The 21,414-nt window shown below is 43.9% G+C and overlaps 2 pseudogenes; both read right to left on the bottom strand.

The window, feature by feature from the left end:
• Positions 1–12,253: 12,253 nt before the first annotated feature.
• On the bottom strand, positions 12,254–18,041 carry LOC147978033 (uncharacterized; annotated as a pseudogene).
• LOC125532173 (small nucleolar RNA Z247) lies at positions 17,567–17,705 on the bottom strand (annotated as a pseudogene).
• Positions 18,042–21,414: the final 3,373 nt, after the last annotated feature.

Below are 21,414 nucleotides of genomic sequence, written 5' to 3'. Positions count from 1 at the left end.
TCCCCGGCCTCTGCATCAGAACGATGCATACGACCACCTCAATTAATAAGCAAAAAGGTTCAACAAAGGTCTTATAGTCTCAATAAAAGGAAAAAAGACTCACAGAGAGCATAAGAAATAAGCAAACATAAAGCCACAACCGGCTGGCATAAGAAAAATAGGAAAATTAATTGCCTATCCTATTACATGACCGTCATTCAAACCGGTTGAAAATAGCCCGTGCTACCATCTCCTCTGTCGGAGTGAGTAGCGACCACATACGGATAAACGCAGTGGCTCGGAAGATAACCTGCAAAAAATGAATATTTGTTGTTCTGTTAAGATTTTGAATGATGTTAATCCTAGTTATAATCTGTTACTAGTGTGTTCTATATTTTCGTGAGATCTTTGAATTGCAACGTGAACCTGCAAATCGAAATGCAGATGCAGAGGCGGCAAGTAAAGCTGTACATGTAGCTTCATGGAAACCATCCTTCTTACAGGACTACGTGAGATATATCAGAAAAAAAGAGGATCTATCTTCTATTGTATTTCTGAGCCTCTCTTGCACCTGCCTCTGAATTTTGTATTGATCGTCAAGTCACCCTTTTTATCCCCGCCCCACTCCCCGCGTTAGTATAGAAAAGAAAGATCTAGCCAGCAAGAAAATCTAGATTAGTTGAGGTTCAAACGCAGATGTGTGATTATTTTTTTGGAAAACATCCGATTTATTCATTTTCAATCATGCGAGTACAATGAACATCATAAATAATAAAAATTACATTCGGATCCGTAGACAACCTAGTGACGACTACAAGCACTGAAGCGAGTTGAAGGTGCCGTCGTCATCGCCCTTCCTCACCAGATCCAGGCAAAACTTATTGTAGTAAACAGCTGAGAAGTCGTCGTTGTAAGGCCTCATAGGACCAACACAGCAGAACAACAACCACCGTCGATGAAGAGTAGCGTATGTCGAAAAGATCCAACCTGAAAACACACGAACGTACACTACTAGAAAAAGGGCTTGACCACTAATGGCGCACCAGAAACGTGGTGCGCCACTACTAAATAGTAATGGCGCCCCATGAGCTGGTGCGCCACTACTAACATTTTTTTAAATTTTTTCAGAAATACTAATGGTGCACCTACCACACAATGCGTCACTATTATTTTTTTTGCAAAACTATTATCATTTTTATTTTTTGAACTCATAAATATTTTTAAATTTAATTCATGGGCACTTTTTGAATTCATGTATATTTTTTCAAATTTGATGATATTTTTTCATATTCAATATGAAAAAATATTGAATATTCATGAGGACACTCGATCACGATCCCCCTCCATCTCGATCGATATCCCCCCTCGCCGGATCCCCCTCGCCGCCGAGCACCCCCCGCACCCTCCCCCGCTCCACCGCCGCCGACGACCCCCCGCACCCTCCCCCGCTCCACCGCCGCCGACGACCCACCGCACCCTCCCCCGCTCCACCGCCGCCGCCGACCCACCGCACCCTCCCCCGCTCCACCGCCGACGACAACCCACCGCACCCTCCCCCGGCCCGCTCCACCGCCGCCGCCGACACCCCGCACCCTCCCCCGCTCCACCGCCGCCGACGACCCCCTGCACCCTCCCCCGCTCCACCGTCACAAACGAATGCAACTAAAAATCCAAAAAAAAACAAATTTGATTATATTTTCAAATAACAAATTGGATGATATTTTCAAATAACAAATTTTAATGAATGCAACAAAAAATAATAATAAAAAAATTACTTATGGCGCACCGCTGGCTGGTGCACCATTGGTATGCTAAAAAAAGTTATTTATGGCGCACCGCTGGGGGGATGCGCCATTGCTATCTAAAAAAACTTACTTATGGCGCACCGCTAGGTGGTGCGCCATTGCTATACCTCCCCCGACTAAAATCTCGGCCCCAATCCCCGGCCGATCCCATCTCACATCTCTCAGCCCCTGCGCGCCGTTGCCCCGACGACCCACGACGCCGCCCCCTACGTGCGCCGCCGCCCCGCGCCCCCGCGCCCCCCACCACTGCAGCTCCTCCGTCGCCCACCGGACAGCAAGCCGCCGCGGCCCCCAACCATCCCGCCGCCGACGACCGCACGGGGTGCAAGACAACGACCGCCGCCGACCCGCAACCGTCCCGACGCCGCCCGTAAGCCCCCCTGCTCCTCCGCCCGTCCTCCTCCGCCCGTAAGCCCCCGCCCCCCTCTCTGCTCCTCCCTCCTTGCCCTCTCCCTCTCTGCTCGATCCCCACTATATCCTTAGTAGAATTGGAGCTTTGTAGTTTACTAGTCTATCAGCCCTTTCTTGAAAAAATAAATTATAAAGTGAATTTCATCAATCATGTGCTCACAGATTGTGATTCATGTGCTCATAGAAAAATTAATAATCAAAATCAAAATACAATAGGGAGTCCCAGGTTTTGACCCCATGATACATGCTACATCCTGCGATTATTCCTCTTCTGAACAAACCATCATGTAGCATTTTCTAATCCTATTATGTTTACAGAAACCACACATTTTGTTTCTAGATATGAAATGTCCTGTCATTTCCTCGCCTTTTTGCTCCAGATGATTACAATGCTCTTCACACTGTAGTTGAGTGCCATGCCCGTTGTAGAACTCTGAACATTTTTACTGATAATCTCTAAACAAGTTCTGATCTCAGAAACTTCATGAGTATATTCTATAAGATACTAATATTCTATAATATATATTCTTTTTTTTCAAGTTCTTTCCTCATAGTTCTTCCACATTCATGGAACATATCAGGTAAATTTCAGCTACTCCAGCCGTTCCTCCGGTTGCCTCCATCCTCTCCACACTCAAGACAGGACGACCGACGGTCGACTCCCTCCGCTGCTGAACAGGACGTTGGTAATATGAACTCTCTCTTCTTCTCTCTGTTTACCAATTCTACTATTGTATAGAAACATCTTTATGTGATATGTCAACTTGTGAAGTTTGTGAACTACGAGAATTAGAAAGATTAGGGAAAGGAACTAGTTAATAAGAGGGATGCATGAGAAGCTAGCTACACTGCCATGAACTTTGTTTTTCCTTTTGACAAACACTCTTGTTAACATCACGAATTAAAAATGCAGCATAGAACAAGATATATAGATAGCTGAAACAAAGAGGTGTGCTTTGAAAGAAAAAAAATGTGCATCTGCTACTGTTTATAATTAGCCCCCTCCCTCCCTAACTAACTAGAGTAATTAACAACACTGGCTAATTAACAATACTAGCCAGCTTGCTAGCTTGATGAGTCATCACCAGTTTCTTAAATCTTGTTTCCTCTGATGATCAATACATATGTTCAGAGATTAATATGCTAGCTTGATGAGTCATCACCAACCAATATGATGATCAAAGCTTGTCTGTAATTGCTTCTCTGTCTATCTGTAATATGCTAGCTTGATTAACAATACATATGATGCAAATCAACCATTAGAGATTGTGGTTGGGATTTTATGGACTGTTCATTTTGGCTCTTACATGTTACTGTGCTGGCTGGCTGGCCAGCGTCTTCTCTGACTTGTTTGCCTTTCCCACTGCTCACATGTGGTGCTAGTTTGCTGGGTTTTGTCTCCGACCATTGTGTCGTGATGATTTTGCAGGTACCCCGAGAGGCCCTTGAGTTTGCCGGAATGTCGATTAACTTCCGTTCCGGCAAATCCAGGTACTCCATATGTCCTAGTTTTAGCAAAGGTCATGCTGAAATTTTTCGTGAATTTTAGCATGACTTTGCTAAAAATAGGACATATGGGGTACTTGCGACAAATGCATGGGCCGGGGTATCTTAGTACTTAATTAAGTAGGATCAACTGCCTCTTCTGTTATACATATAGAAGTGTGATACCAACTCATAGTTATTACTAATGTCAGTTGCTCGTCATCGATAAACCCTAATCTGGAAGAGGAACCACCCATCCTAACCATTTGCTCTCAAAATTACCACTTCACTTCACTACACTGTGGATTATCTTATTGGACCCAACAGAGATGATGTAGTTTTGAATTATGAACGTAGGAAATTTCATCATCGGACGATGAAAGTCTCCCGGGGGAGTGCGACTGGTGCCACGATGATCGAGGTCTGTGCGACAGGCCTCACCTGGACGATGATTGGCGCTTCAGCATTAAGCTCGAGGAGACCTTCGAAGTTGAAACGGTACGCAACGACGACAATTGTTTTTTCATAATTAAGCATGACTTCAACTATTTCAATGTGTAATTTTCATCTTTTACAATTCGAGTATAGCTTATCCCATGCCATGCAAGACGCTATGTCTTAGAGAGGATGGATTTTGAAAACCATGAAATTTCTCAAACAAAGAAAATTCACCTAAGGACTCATCACGATGTGGATTTTGAAGTAAATCTGTATAATTCTGGGAGCGTAACCCATTTTGGTTGCAAAAATTGGGAAGCATTTTGCAAGATGTATGGTTTTGATGAGGGTATGCTTGTCACCATGGATCTTGGTGATCCTAAAATCGAGCAAGACAATATGTACATTTGGGTCCTTGTTGATACGCCTCCAATTCTACCACTATGTGAGTTTCTCAAACATAGTTATTAGCTAATTTATATTGTTTATTTCAAAATAGTTGACAGCTTATTTTCATTGTTCAAAGAATGTGCGGGAGATGGTAGACAAAACCCATGTTCCGAATTAACAACTTACAAGGAGAAAAATCATCTGGTCGGATTTTGTACTGACGTTGAGAATTACAATATCTACAATCAAACTCCTCAACATTATGGTCAATACGTGCCACTAGTGCATGTGTTCAACTACGGTAACTACCATGGAGATACCCTGGTAAGATTTTTTACTATTACGACATCCGTGCATCTTTTGCATACTTCTAAAACTAGTACATCATTGCTAACTATGAAGTTATTACTATGTTTTTCAACAGATAATCTCAGAGAATTGTGTGCCTCATTTGATGTATCAGAAAGGTAGCCTTAATGTTCTGAACATACAGCCAGGTCATCCTACGAATTTCAACTGTCCATACAAGATTTCTAAAACAAGTGGAGACATGAAAATCAAAGGATGGAAAAAATGTATGGACAATCGTAAGGAGGTTCTTGGAAGCAAAACAAAGCGAAGCACAAGAATTGGAGACATGATGATCTCCATTCTCCATAATGGAGAGTCAGGGTCTATATTGTTTTATGCTATTTTACCTTAAATAGGGTATTTAGGTCCTGCCTAATACTGATGATCATGTGCTAAGAACAATTAAGTAGGGTTGGTTCGATGACTATCAAGATGATGATTGTATGACTTGTTATTAATAACGAGTAGAAGTTGTATGATGATGATTAGTAGGACTTGTTAGGATTAGTATTACTTCCGACAAACTCGCTACTCGCGGTCTCGAGACTTGTAATGTTCTATCTTTATTCGGTCTTTTGAATTCGGAGACTAATATGATGAATTGTATTCGGAGACTAATCTTCTATTGTATTCGATGAATCTGCTGTTGCTGTGTGGTGTTGTCTAAATTATGTCTAATAATATATTTTGTAACCTGTGAAAATACACTAGTAGAAAAAGGGTCAAACGTGAAGCACATTAGTGCCGGTTTGAATTAGAGCCAGCACTAATGTGTACATTAGTGCCGGTTCGTGGCGGCGATCAATAGTACCGGTTCGTGGCGAATCTTTAGTACCGGTTCATGCCACGAACCGGTACTAAAGAGGCTGTGTCAGCCTGCGGTCAGGCTATGGCCCCACCATCACCATTTAGTGCCGGTTCGTACCACGAACCGGTACTAATGAGGTTATGGCAAGCTGTTTTTAGTCCCACCTCACCAAGAGAGAGGCAGTATGAGCGGTTTATAAGCCGTGAGTGCACAGACAATGACGAAGAGTTGCAATGCTCACCTACATGTTGATTAGCTTCAAGCCTTGCGGAATAGCATAGATTGCACTGAGCTATGTGCAGTGCAGTCTACACTATTCCGAATGGCTTGAAGCAAATTAACCAGCATTGCACCTCTTTTTTATTTTTAATAACTTATTTAAACTCCGGACTTCTTTTGTGTTCAGTATGCAACATTTAAAGCGACGTCATCAATTTCCAACATGTTCTGACATCATTTGTTGTTTTTCGGTCATTTACCTAATTGTTTAGAGAGCTAAATGACCGTGAAATTGAAAATCACTACAAAATGAATCCTGAAAATGTTGAAACTTGGCATGGTATCATCATATCACCCGCATAGCATGCGTGAAAGAGTAGAGAGGGTCACGGCAAAAACTGGACGCACTTCGTGTACAAACTGGACAAACTCTTTCCGAGTATCAGGGTTTCGGAGTCCGGAGTGGGTACTAATGTGCAACTCTTTGCTTGGTTTTGTTAGGGTGGTCCCTAGGAAGTCCCAAAACAATGGCATGAACCACCTCTACACAAGATTCCCTCATGTTCGTCGGTTATGGTACTTTCAGCCTATAAGTACTTAGACTCGGAGTGAGGAATCGATGCCGGTGAAGACCCTACACAAGGAGTGAGTGAATATTTGGCATGTACCACCCTAAGAGCACTTTTAAACACATGGTATGCCAACTCCTAGCTTTTCGTGCCATCCCGATGCTCCGGAGCCCCTCTATGGCGAAACCCTAGCCCCTCTACAACTTTCACCGAAGCCCAGAGTGGGTACTAATGTGCATCCCACCAATCAGGAAGAATCACACGGATCGTGTGTTTCTTTCTAGCTCTTGCGAGTCGTTGGATCAAGGGTGTGTTTCTTCCTAGCTCATGTGAGTCGTTGGATCGAAACTACCACAATCACTTTGTGAGCCAGACGACCCTATATATAGCCCACCTCTCGCCTTCCCTGCATAAGTCTTTCAGTTCATCGACTACATACATCTACCAGTTCATCGACTGCATACATCTACCAGTTCATCGACTGAATACAAATCATTCGGATTCGCCATCATACGTCCAACCCTGCATTTGATATGCATATATATGCATCACGAGCCACGGTTGGGCTGTATGATGGCGATACCGATTGGTTTGTTCTAGATCCGACATAAAAGGTTTGATACAACTTCTTTTTTGTGACATAAGAGCTATCTCTCCTCCTACCTATTTTAGTTACACAACTACCTATTTGTGCCAAATTTTCACTTTTGCTGTTGCTCTTGCATCATAAGCATCCATGTTAACTGAACTTACAAGTAATGCAATTTAACCAAACTATCTTGTGATCTTCGCCAAGAGAGAGGCAGTATGAGCGGTTTATAAGCCGTGAGTATGCAGCATTTAAAGCGACGTCATCAATTTCCAATATGTTCTGACATCATTTGTTGTTTTTCGGTCATTTACCTAATTGTTTAGAGAGCTAAATGACCGTGAAATTGAAAATCACTACAAAATGAATCCTGAAAATGTTCAAACTTGGCATGGTATCATCATATCACCCGCATAGCATGCGCGAAAGAGTAGAGAGGGTCACGGCAAAAACTGGACGCACTTCGTGTACAAACTGGACATACTCTTTCCGAGTATCAGGGTTTCGGACGAGAACTCATCTATTACATGGCCACTTCAATGTTTTTTAAACTTATTTGAATTCCGGACTTCTTTTGTGTTCAGTATCCAGCATTTAAAGCGATGTCATCAATTTCCAACATGTTCTGACATCATTTGTTGTTTTTCGGTCATTTACCTAATTGTTCAGTATGCAGCATTCAATTTCTAGAAGAAAATAAATAGAAGAAAATAAATAATGCAGAAAATAAAAAAACTATACAAAAAAATTACTCAAAAATAAATAGAAGAAAATAAATAATGCAGAAAAGAAAAAACTATATAAAAAACTACTCAAAAATAAATAGAAGAAAATAAGTAATGCAGAAAAGAAAAAACTATATAAAAAATTTGTTGGCGCGCTGCCCAGTGGGCCTGCCAGACCTAGGGTGTGCAGCAAATGTAGGCCCAGAAGGGCCAGCAGACTCACAGGGCAGCGCGCCCTAATTAATTAGGCCTAGATTCCTGCTATATAGAGGAGTTCGAAGAGGTAGCCGCGGCTGGGTTTATAAACCAATGCGGCTGCCCTTCGCCGGGCGAGGTGGGACTAAACTTTGGGATGGCAGCGCAAGGCCTTTAGTACCGGTTGGTGGCTCCAACCGGTACTAAAGACCACCCTTTAGTACCGGTTGGAACCACCAACCGGTACTAAAGGCCTGCTCTTCCCGCCTCTTTGCCTGGCCAGAGTAGGCCTTTAGTACCGGTTGGTGGCTCCAACCGGTACTAAAGGCTCACCCTATATATACAGCACTTACGAAATTTCAGTTACATCTCCCCACTTTTTTTGTCAACCTCTCGCGCGCCGCTCCCGTCGTCGCCGCCCGTCGCCCGTCGTCGTCGTCCCCGCCGCCGCCCCGAACGCCACGCGCCGCCGTCCGTTGTCGTCCCGCGCCGCGGTCCCGTCGTCGTCCCGCGCCGCCGTCCGTACGTATCTCGCTCTCTCCTCGCGCGTACCCGGCCGCCGCGCGCCGCCGTCCGTCCCCGCCGCCGCCCCGAACGCCGGCGCCCCCGCCCCGTACGCCGGCGCCCCCGCTCGTACGTACGGGGCGGCGGCGTACGGGGACGCACACACACACATATACCACACACGCATACACACACATACACACATACGTACACACATATACGTATACACACACATACACACACACACATTTATTTACTTATTTTTTGTTTTTTAGAAAAGTTAATTAGATGATCGAATGTTAGATTAATGTCGAATGTTAGATGAATTAGCTAGCTAGATAGAAAAATTGTCGAACTAGAGATTAGAACTAGTTGAATAATTAATATAACTAGTTTATTTTTAGTAAGAAAATTTAGGTATATGAGATTTGAACTAGTTCAATAATTAATATAACTAGTTTATTTTTAGTAAGAAAATTTAGGTATATGAGATTTGAACTAGTTCAATAATTAATATAACTAGTTTATTTTTAGTAAGAAAATTTAGGTATATGAGATTTGAACTAGTTCAATAATTAATATAACTAGTTTATTTTTAGTAAGAAAATTTAGGTATATGAGATTTGAACTAGTTGAATAATTAATATAACTAGTTTATTTTTAGTAAGAAAATTTAGGTATATGAGATTTGAACTAGTTCAATAATTAATATAACTAGTTTATTTTTAGTAAGAAAATTTAGGTATATGAGATTTGAACTAGTTGAATAATTAATATAACTAGTTTATTTTTAGTAAGAAAATTTAGGTATATGAGGTTTGAACTAGTTCAATAATTAATATAACTAGTTTATTTTTAGTAAGAAAAATTTAGGTATCTGAGATTTGATGATCTAATTAAAATATTATTTGTTAATGAGTTTTTCTGTTTATTTAATTTTTTATATATATTTTGAGTTTATATAAATGTTAGATTAATGTCGAATGTTAGATGAATTAGATAGAAAAGTTAAATATATAGTAATGTCAATTGAATATATAGTTAGATATATTAATGTCAAATGTTAGATGAATATATATTTGGCTAGATATAGGTGTTTAATGTTTCACCTATATGAACATAGGAAATGTCATCTGACGACGAAAAAGATTTCATTATGTGCGAACACTGTGAAGACCAGCGCGGCCTGTGTGACCAAAATTTCCTTGTTGATGGTAGGCGCTTCAGCATCAAGCTGGATGAGACATTCGAAGTTGATACAGTAAGTCACTTTGTCAATTATTATTTGAATGCAAAACTTATGCTTCATTTGCTTCAACTTATAATTTTAAATTTTCACTATTCTACTAGCGCATCCCCTGCCATGCAAGAATTTTTGTCTTGGATAAGATAGGTTTTAGTGCTATAGATGATATGGAGGTAAAGAGAGTTTACTTGAAGACGGAGCATGGGTATATTTTCAACGTCAAATTATATAATGGAGACACATACACCCATTTTGAATGCAAAACTTGGCAAGCACTATGCAAGGCTTATGCATTTGAGCCTGATATGGTTATCACCTTTGATATTCGTCCGGAAGATGATATTGAAGGTAATATAGACATCTGGGTCGATGTGCAAACGCCTCCAGTTCTACCATTTGGTGAGTTTTTCTCAACCATGCATGCATATGTGTTTATGTCTTTGATACAGTTTATTCAAAAATAGTTGACAACTAATTTGTATTGTCAGCTTATTTCGGTTCAAGCAAACATGTCTGGCGCTTGGTAGACAGGACCTACTACTGCCCCGGGGCTCAACTAAACTGCGAGGAGATAAGTCATTATGTTTCATGGCTTGAGGATCTTAATACTGTCAAGACAATTTTTTTCCTAAACTTAGAAATGTTAGTACTCAAAACGTGCAACCAATGGTGATCGTATTGAACTACGGTCACATCTATAATCGAAAGATGGTAAGATTTTAAATATTTGTCCTTAATTAGTGCATCTTTTGCATACATTATTTTTGAAGCTAAACTTTCATTGCTTAGTATATTAATTACTATACGATGTTCTTCAACAGGGACTTCCGATGACAGTTGTGCCTCAGTGGATCGAGACAAAAGGTCGCATGTCAATGGTTAGCTTACGACAAAGATTTCCTACATTGCACATGAGTGCATTCAGGATTTCTGAAAGCGAAGAATGCTTAATAGTGAAAGATTGGAGCAAAATTGTTAACGATCGCAGAGAAGTACTAGGGAGCAGCAAGGAGAAGCGCAACCCAAGATTAGAAGACAGATTCATCTGCATGCTCCAGTATGATGAATCAGGAGAGCTATACATGTTCTATGTTATTCTACCTGAGAGGGAGCAGCAGGATCAGTAGCTACTAGTTCATGCTCTTAATTAGTACTTGTCTCATGTCCGTGTCCTGAACTTCGATGTTGGTGATGATTATGTTGAACTTGATGATATCTTTGCTTCTGTTACAAAGTGAATGTTTCCTCTTTAAGCTAGCCAGCGTTGATGATGATTAGATAGCTAGCGGTAATGACTATGATGATTAAATAGTGGTAATTAGACGACTATGATGATTTTTAGCTAGCTAGAGTTATTTATTTATTAATATGCGATGATGATGATGATGATGATGATGATGACGACTACAACTCATTATAACGTAAAACAATCCTAAATTAAATTGATAACACAAATTTAATTGAAAAATACAAAATAAAACAAAAACCCACAAGCATTTAGTACCGGTTGGTGTTACCAACCGGTACTAAAGGGCTCCCGGCCCCCGGAGCTGGCTCGTGCCACGTGGATCCCCTTTAGCACCGGTTCGTGCTGAACCCGGTACTAAAGGGGGGGGCTTTAGTGCCGAAACGTTAGTGCCGGTTCCATAACCGGCACTAAAGGCCCTTACAAACCGGTACTAATGGTCCGTTTTCTACTAGTGATATCAGAAAAGAAAAAAAATAATGCCTAATATTCATACTAGTGGCGCACCACCACATAATGCGTCATTAGTAAGCCAGAGCACACTAATGGCGCATCATCCACCAGTGCGCCATTAGTATGCCAAAGCACATGGGTAAATATGGCCCCCTGGGAGGCATACTAATGGCGCGCCGTGGGCTATACTAATGGCGCACTGCGTGATGCGCCATTAGTATACCAGATACTAATGGCGCACCTTAGTAAAAAATACTAATGGCGTGGTACTAGTGGCGCACCTGTAGTGCGCCATTAGTAGTGAAAACAGGTGCGCCACTAGTAGGCCTTTTGCTAGTAGTGGTAGAGGAACGACGAACATATCCGAGCAAATCCACCAAGGACAGATCCGGTGGAGACACACCTCCACACGCCCACCGACGATACTAGACCCACCACCGAAACGGAGGCTAGGTGGGGAGAACCTTATTCCACCTTCAGGGAGCCGCAGCCGTCTCGGCTTCCTGAATAGAACACAAACCCAAACAAATCTCAAAGACACATCTAAAAACGGAGCCCTCCTGCCGGCAAAGGCAAGGATCCACCACGCTCCCATGAACATAAGCCCGCTGGAGACAAGGTGGACCGGCGACGGCGCCACCGATCGGAGGCAGAGAAACCCTAATTGGGGAGGAGGAGGCTGCGTATAATCCGCACATGTGTGATTTAAATGGAGAAACTAGCTAGCCGATAACAAGATATATCACTAGTAGTAATAAATAAATAATGATAATGGCACTCACAAATAGAAAAAGATCCAAAGAAAAACATAGTATATATAATCATGTTTGGGATGAGTTTCTAGATTGGGATCTGTTCGATCCAAGAACATGGTGTGTATGGAAAAGATATAATCTCCTGACTTTCATTAGTAAGGTCGGAGTCGAAACTATCATAATCCTTTGGGTATATGCTACCTAAGCTTTCTACCTTAAAGCTATTCAAATGATAGGCAATGCCATGGCATTTTCTTTACAAGTCTCTGATCTACTAAAAAAGAGAATCTCTTTGTATGGGTGAAATCCAAGTATCTCAATGTCAAAATATCCACCAGGAGATGCTTCAACCACGTCTCTGCTATCATCAAAATTGTCATTGTTGGAGTCCCATTCAAAGTTCTGTTCAGCTACTGGTTTCTCATTGATCTCTTCTGGAGGAAAGAAATGAAAGTTAATGTCTTCTAAGATCCATGGTCCATGAACTTGCTGGCAAAACGCTCTCACGGGCTTAAGGTCGTAGTCATGCTTCAAGATCCACTCTGTCCTACCACAAAATTCATTCAGGATAAAAACGCGAATGTTACTACTCTCAACAAATGATGCTAAGCACACCCCCTTTTCTGATCTTCCCAGATAAGGGTAGTACATTCGGACACCTGTTGGTGGTTTAATAACAGTGTAACTATCTTCAGACATAGATATTCTGCAAAATCAAATTGTTTGCAGGAAACCTTATTAGAAATTAATATAATTATTAAAAGTATTTTTAGTGGGATGACAACTAAACAAAAACTATGTATATATCAACAGAATGGAGTTTGTGGTAACCGGAGGAATGTGCTCGTGTCTCTGCCACCGTGCCAGCCACATCCCCGTGTCGAGAAAACGACCGCATCTCCCAACAACACGTCTTTGATGAGAAAACAGGCAAGATATATGGAGACGGAGGCCATTCGGATAGCTCCTCTAGGGGATCATACTCAGACTCATTGTCTCTTTTGCCGGAAAACAACCATGGGATCCCAAGCACCCGGTAGCTGGATGACACTTTGGGATCAAAGGCGAGATGGTAGTTATGGAAACAAATACCACGGACGATCCTGCCGGCATGGTTGGGCGGGTAGGTAGGATGGCAGACGATCCCAGGTTCGTGTGGTAGGGTTTGTGGATAGTTTAGGGAAACGCCGTACCCTACCGAGGGCGACGGGTTCGTGTTTATATAGCCAGCGCTTATCTCTGGTACATGCGTACATGTTGTTCAGATTACAAACTTGGGATACAAGGGATAGAGAAGAATATATTCGGTTACAAGAGATAGAACTAACTTAAACAACCAATGTATATCTCTACACCTCTACGAGTCCAACCTGGTTAAACCTAACGCATGTAGCATGTTTAACACTCCCTCTTAATCACAACTTACATAAGTTGAGATTACGCTTGAATTCTTCAAAGCTTTTTGTAGGCAACGCCTTTGTAAATCCATCAGCTACTTGATCTCTAGAATGGATAAACCGAACGTCCAGTTGCTTGCTAGCAACTCTTTCTCGGACAAAATGAAAGTCTATTTCAATGTGCTTCGTTCTGGCATGAAAAACTGGGTTAGCTGATAAGTATGTAGCACCAAGGTTGTCACACCATAAGCATGGAGCTGGAGTCCGTTTAATGCCAAGTTCCCTTAGCAAAGATTGAACCCAGATAATTTCTGCTGTAGCATTTGCAAAAGCTTTGTATTCTGCCTCTATACTTTACCTTGATACCGTAGCTTGTTTCTTTGCGCACCATGATATGAGATTAGGCCCAAAGAACACAGCAAAGCCACATGTTGATCGTCTGTCATCTACACAGCCTGCCTAGTCAGAGTCTGAGAAAGCAGTGACAAGCATAGATGATGATTTGCTGAAAGTAAGACCAGTACCCAAAGTATGTTTAACATATCTGACAATGCGCTTAGCTGTAGTCCAATGAACAGTAGTGGGTGCATGAAGAAACTGACATACTTTGTTAACAGCAAAGGATATATCTGGCCTTGTAAGGGTCAAGTACTAAAGTGCACCTACCAAACTTCTGTAGTTGGCACTGTCCTCTTGATCCAAGAGGTTTCCTTCTGTCAGAGACAATTTTTCAGAGCTTGATAAAGGAGTTGATGACGGTTTACATCCTTGCAAACCAACCCTCTTTACCAGATCCGTTGCATACTTTTCCTGCGACAGATGAAGATCATCTCCATGTTTCTGTACTTCAATACCTAGGAAGAAGTGTAAGTCTCCTAGATCTTTTAGAGCAAACTCAGCACCTAAATCCTTCAACAGTCCTGCCACTGCTTCATTAGATGAACTAGTGACAATAATATCATCAACATACATAAGAAAAAACATGGAAGTATTTGACTTGTAGTAAATGAACAGTGAGGTGTCAGCCTTGGAGGGAATAAACCCAAGTGCTTGCAGTTTGTGACTGAGACGTGAGTACCATGCTCTAGGGGCCTGCTTCAGACCATATATAGCTTTGTCAAGTTTGCACACATGTGAGGGGAACTTTTTGTTTTCAACCCAGGAGGTTGTTTCATATAGACATCCTCTTCCAGAACACCATGAAGAAACGCATTCTTTACATCCAGTTGTCTAAGACTCCATTCCCTGGAAACAACAACAGACAAAACGAGGCGAATGGTGGCAGCTTTTACTACTGGACTAAAGGTATCTTCATAGTCCAAACCATACCTTTGCTTAAAACCTTTTGCAACCAACCTAGCTTTATAGCGATCAATAGTTCCATCAAATTTTCTTTTGATTATGAAAACCCACTTGCAGTCAATCAAGTTTTTACCTTGTTGTGGGGGAACTAGATGCCAGGTCTTGTTTCTTTGTAGTGCTATGTGTTCTTCCTCCATGGCCTTTCTCCACGTCACATCACCCAGTGCCTCTTGAAGCGTAGCAGGTTCACCTGTGGAACAAGCCAAACCAAATTTGGTAATAGTTTTGTAATTTACAGGCTTAAGTACCCCTTTTTGTAGCCTTGTCCGTGGTGTAGAGGGCTCCACAGAAGATCCAGGAGCACCCCTGCAGCGGCGGATCCCGAGGCTGATACGGCTGGCTCGGATCGGCGCGCTGGAGGATCTTCTATGACCGAACGCAGAGGCGGAGGTGACGAAGACGACGTAGAGGATCCTGCGCCAGGCCCAGCTGACACGCCATCTTGGCGCAATGATTGGGCCGGTCGGGCTGGTGGAGGCGCGTCAGACACGGTTGGTGCAGCGCGCCGGGTGTAGCACCGGGTTTCGTCAGTGGGCCACCGAGCCACGGACCGCGTGGCAGTTGCGGACTCGCCCGGGACGGAATCGAGCGCAGGACGAATGGGAGACGTTCGCGCGTCGTCGCCAGGGTGGCCCGCGCGGTCGCTTTCACAGACGGGTGGCGCGGAACCAAAAGCCGGTGCGTTGGCCCGCTCCTGCGGTCCGGATCCCACGGAAGATGCGCCGCCAGACTGCTGCTGCAGCGATCCCGAGGTAGATCTGCTCCCTGGCGGCAGACACATAAAATATGACCCAGGCGCCGCATTATTTGCTTTATTTTCTGCAGCGATTTCTTTTGTATTTTCACTTGTAGTGCCAAAAAGCTCATGGATGCTGCTATGAGAATTAGTTAATATTGGTTCACCGCAACTGTTTTCCCCTATGACATCACTGGTGAGATGTGAAGGCAATATGAGGATTTCTTGGCGAAGGAGTGCTCCGGCATTGGGATGAAGATCGGCGAAGAGGAATTTAGTTTCATCAAAACATCCCTGGAGATGTAGACACAGCCGGTGGAAACATCAAGGCATTTCATGCCTTTGTGTTGAGCACTATAGCCAATAAATACACATTGTGTCGAGCGGAGCATGAGCTTTCTATTGTTGTAAGGTCCGAGGTTTGGCCAATAGGCACATCCAAAGACACGAAGTGACTTGTACTCAGGTTTGGTGTGGAGAAGTCGCTCAGTGGGAGTTTCATAGTTGATGACTCTGCTAGGTAATATATTGATGAGATGCACGGCGGTGAGAAAGGCTTCATCCCAAAACTTAAGTGGCATGGATGCACGTGCAAGTAGAGAAAGCCCTACTTCTACAATGTGTCTGTGCTTGCGCTCAACTGACCCATTTTGCTGATGGGCATGCGGGCAAGAAACATGGTGAGATACACCAAGTTGTTGGAAGAAGGAATTCAACTTTTCATATTCCCCTCCCCAATCAGATTGGACAGCAAGTATTTTGCTATCAAATTTCCTCTCAACTAAAGCTTGGAAATTTTGGAATACTTGAAACACATCAGATCTTTTCTTAAGAAGATAGATCCAGGAATATTTGCTGAAGTCATCAATGAAACTCACATAATAGCTATGTCTACCAACAGAGGAGGGGGCAGGACCCCAAACATCAGAAAAAATGAGTTGCAAAGGTTTGGTAGAAACACTCATAGAAATTGGATATGGTAATTGATGGGCTTTAGCCTTTTGACAAGAATCACAAATTGTTTCACAATTGTGCTCTCCAACATATGGGAGCTTATTTTTCCTAAGCAATCTTTCAACTAAAGAAAATGATGCATGCCCTAAATGATGGTGCCACCGAGAGGATGAGAGCTTGGTGACACCACATGCTTGCTTATTGAGCCTCCTAAGTTCAGGAATCAACGGATACAACCCTCGAACGCATCTACCTCGATATAGGATTTTCTTTGTGACCTAAGCCTTGATGAAAAAGAAGAAGGGGTGAAACTCAAGAAACACATGATTATCAAGGGTGATTTCATGAAAAGAAGGAAGATTCATGGAGGCTTTAGGGACATGCAAGATTTTTCTAAGATGAAGTTTTCGGTGAGGGGTTTTAACAGTTGAGTGACCAATATGACAGATTTTCATACCTTCTCCATTGGCAGCATGGATTTGGTCGGGGCCGCGGTACTTCTCCCTCATGGTCACTTTCTCCAGTTTGCCCGTAATGTGGTTGGTAGCACCACTGTCCACATACCAGTTTGTATCGATGTCGTACGATCCTTCAGCACCGCCGGCTACTTTCTCGTCTTGGGATGAGTCATTGTCATCCTCAAAATAGTACCAGCAGTCCTTCGCGTAGTGCCCCAGCTTGCCGCAGATCTGACACTTGTCAGCATCGGGGCGAGACCTAGCAGAGGAGTTTTTGTTGCGGCGACCCTTGGTGTTGTTGTAGGAGGGCCGGCCGCTGCCATTGCCGCTGCTGGTGTTGTTGTTATTGGCGCGAGGGTTGTTGTTGCTGTTTTGCCCCTTGCGCGGAGGGCCACGGTAGCGGGAGGAGCCACCACCTCCACGGCCACGTGAAGCACCGTTGGCCGAAGACTTGAAGCCGTTGTCATTGCCGCGGTAGAGCGCCACCCTCTGGTCGAAGTTGCTCATCTGAGCAAAGAGCTCATCGAGCGTGACCGGGATGGTGCGAGCATCCAGCGCTGAGACCAGCGGCTGGTACTCCATGTCGAGCCCCGCAAGGATGTGAGAGATCAGTTTATCATCCTCCAGGGGCTTTCCCGCCGCCGCCAGCTCTTCCGCCAGCGAGCGCATCTGGGCAAAGTACGTCGCCACGGACTGCTGCCCCTTCTGCGCATTAGCAAGTGCTATGTGTATGTTGTTGATGCGGGAGATCGAGGTCGAGGAGAACATGTGCGCGAGCGCCGTCCAGAGATTGTGCGCATTGGTGATGGCCGTAACCTGGACAAGCACTTCCTTTGACAAGTTATTCAGCAGATACCCTAATACCTGCTGATCTTCCCTGATCCAGATTGAATGCAGGGGATTTGGCGACGACTCCTCCTTTCCATCTGCCAGCTTGGTGATGACGGTCGAGGCAGGTTCCTTCATGGACCCATCGACGTAGCCGAAGAACCCCGTGCCTCGGAGTTGCGGCGTGATCTGGGTACGCTAGAGCACGCAGTTCGTGCTCGTGAGCTTCTCGGTGATCTGGCCGGTCAGGGTGCCTTGAGGAATGCTCGAGGAGGAGGACATGGTGGCTTGGTGGTGGAGATCGAGAACTAGATGTAGTGGAAGAGGATAGCTCTGTATACCATGTGGAAAGTTTAGGGAAACATCGTATCCTACCGAGGGCGAGGGGTTCGTGTTTATATAGCCAACGCTTATCTCTGGTACATGCGTACAGGTTGTTCAGATTACAAACTTGGGATACAAGGGATAGAGAAGAATATATTCGGTTACAAGAGATAGAACTAACTTAAACAACCAATGTATATCTCTACACCTCTACGAGTCCAACCTAGTTAAACCCAACGCATGTAGCATGTTTAACAGGGTTAACCACGTAGGTGGCACGCCTCTCGGGGTTAATATTTTAGGTGCTAATTAAGCAGGAGGAGGCCATTGCAGTGATCCTGGATGGTGAATTCGTCCGAGTCATCTGTTATGGCCATGGGCAGGAAGTCGAGCTTGCCGCTAACCGCAGGCTGAACCGGTGACGGGGGGGGGGGGGAGAAGAACTCAGGTAATGGGAGCTCAGTGAAGGCGATGAAGATGCCGCTGAATGGAAGCTCTGCGCATAGGAGGCCGTCGTCGTCGATGATAGCACGCCATGCCTTGCAGATGCAGCGAGAGACGGCAAACCAGCGCGGCACTACCACACGGTGGAGCACGTCGGCAAGCACGTCCTCTGGCTGGCGCCGCCAGGTCTTTGTGTTCCGGCAGTTTCATCATGTAGATCTATATGTTCGGTTCCTGATTGGTAACCTAATACCAGCATGACCCCCGATACATATCTCAGCAGGAAATTGATCGAATTGGAGAAGGAAACCTGCATGATGAAAGGGCTACACATACGTAACTTGGACACTATATGCAAGAGTATATATTCAAGGGCCACTGCTACGCGTAAGTCAGATGATGGACTGGATTTGTAAACCGTCTTGGTGACCATTCGATGCAAGTCAATACGTCCGTCCGATCTGTGACAGTTGGAGCACCTGCACACTTCCCTCAGCAATCGCAGCCCCCATCATCTTTCTCCTCTGTCTTGCATCCTCCACAGTCCACACCCATCAATCCACGCAGCGCAGCGTTGATGCATAACCCACCATGGCAACTGCTTCGACGGTCTCGCAGCGCCGGCATCACCGGCGAGCGCTCCAATACAACAGCAAGTGCTGCATCGTAGCTCCGAGAGTCAGCAGTGACAGCTGCGTCGCATCATCAGAAGCCGCCGCCGCTGCTCCATGGAAGCACGGAGCGCGGCAAAGCTCCATGGCAACACTGAGGAAATGCGGCGAAGTTCCATTGAAGCTCCATGGCAGCACCGCACAACACGTCAAAGGTCCAATGCAACACTGATGGGCATCCGGCGAAGCTACATTGAAGCTCCAATGACAGCACTGATGTCTACTACACAACCTTCTTCTTGTAGACGTTGTTGGGCCTCCAAGTGCAGAGGTTTGTAGGACAGTAGCAAATTTCCCTCAAGTGGATGACCTAAGGTTTATCAATCCGTAGGAGGCGTAGGATGAAGATGGTCTCTCTCAAGCAACCCTGCAACCAAATAACAAAAAGTCTCTTGTGTCCCCAACACACCCAATACAATGGTAAATTGTATAGGTGCACTAGTTCGGCGAAGAGATGGTGATACAAGTGCAATATGGAAAGTAGATAATAGTATTTGTAATCTGAAATTATAAAAACAGCAAGGTAACGAATGATAAAAGAGAGCGTAAACGGTATTGCAATACTAGGAAACAAGGCCTAGGGTTCATACTTTCACTAGTGCAAGTCCTCTCAACAATAATAACATAATTGGATCACATAACTATCCCTCAACATGCAACAAAGAGTCACTCCAAAGTCACTAATAGCGGAGAACGAACGAAGAGATTATGGTAGGGTACGAAACCACCTCAAAGTTATTCTTTCCAATCAATCCATTGGGCTATCCCTATAAGTGTCACAAACAGCCCTAGAGTTCGTACTAGAATATAACCTTAAGACACAAATCAACCAAAACCCTAATGTCACCTAGATACTCCAATGTCACCTCAAGTATCCATGGGTATGATTATACGATATGCATCACACAATCTCAGATTCATCTATTCAACGAACACAAAGGACCTCAAAGAGTGCCCCAAAGTTCTACCGGAGAATCACGACGAAAACGTGTGCCAAACCCTATGCATAGGTTCATGGGTGGAACCCGCAAGTTGATCACCAAAACATACGTCAAGTGAATCACGTGATATCCCATTGTCACCACAGATATCCACGACAAGACATACATCAAGTGATCTCAAATCTTTAAAGACTCAATCCGATAAGATTACTTCAAAGGGGAAACTCAATTCATTACAAGAGAGAAGAGGGGGAGGAGAAACATAAGATCCAACTATAAGAGCAAAGCTCGTGATACATCAAGATCGTATCACCTCAAGAACACGAGAGAGAGAGAGATAGAGAGAGAGATCAAACACATAGCTACTGGTACATACCCTCAGCCCCGAGGGAGAACTACTCCCTCCTCGTCATGGAGAGCACCGGGATGATGAAGATGGACACCGGAGAGGGATTGCCCCCTCCGGCAGGATGCCAAAATGGGTCTAGATTGGCTTTCGGTGGCTACGGAGGCTTCTGGCGGCGGAACTCCCGATCTATTGTGCTCTCCGATGTTTTTAGGGTATATGGAGATATATAGGCGGAATAAGTACGTCAGGGGGGCCACGAGGGGCTCACGAGGGTGGAGGGCGCGCCCAGGGGGGTGGGCGCGCCCCCTGCCTCGTGACCTCCTCGCAGATCCCCCGACGTGCACTCCAAGTCTTTTGGGCTTGTTTCCTTCCAAAAATGAGTTCCGTGAAGTTTGAGGTCAATTGGACTCCGTTTGATTTTCCTTTTCTTCGAAACCCTAAAACAGGGTAAAAACAGAAACTGCCACCGGGCTCTGGGTTAATAGGTTAGTCCCAAAAATGATATAAAAGTGTATAATAAAGACCATAAACATTCAAAACAGTAGATAATATAGCATGGAGCAATCAAAAATTATAGATACGTTGGAGATGTATCAGAAGCTTAATTCTGGCTCGTCCTCGAGTAGGTAAATGATAAAAATAGAATTTTTGATGCGGAGTGCTACTTGGCATAATTTCAATGTAATTCTTCTTAATTGTGGCATGAATATTCAGATCCATAAGATTCAAGACAAAAGTTCATATTGACATAAAAATGATAATACTTTAAGCATACTAACTAA

The sequence above is a fragment of the Triticum urartu genome, chromosome 3A (assembly GCF_056163025.1).
Source record: "Triticum urartu cultivar PI428250 chromosome 3A, HENAU_Tu73, whole genome shotgun sequence".
NCBI classification, from domain to species: Eukaryota; Viridiplantae; Streptophyta; class Magnoliopsida; order Poales; family Poaceae; genus Triticum; species Triticum urartu.
This window is presented reverse-complemented; position numbering and strand designations above follow the sequence as displayed.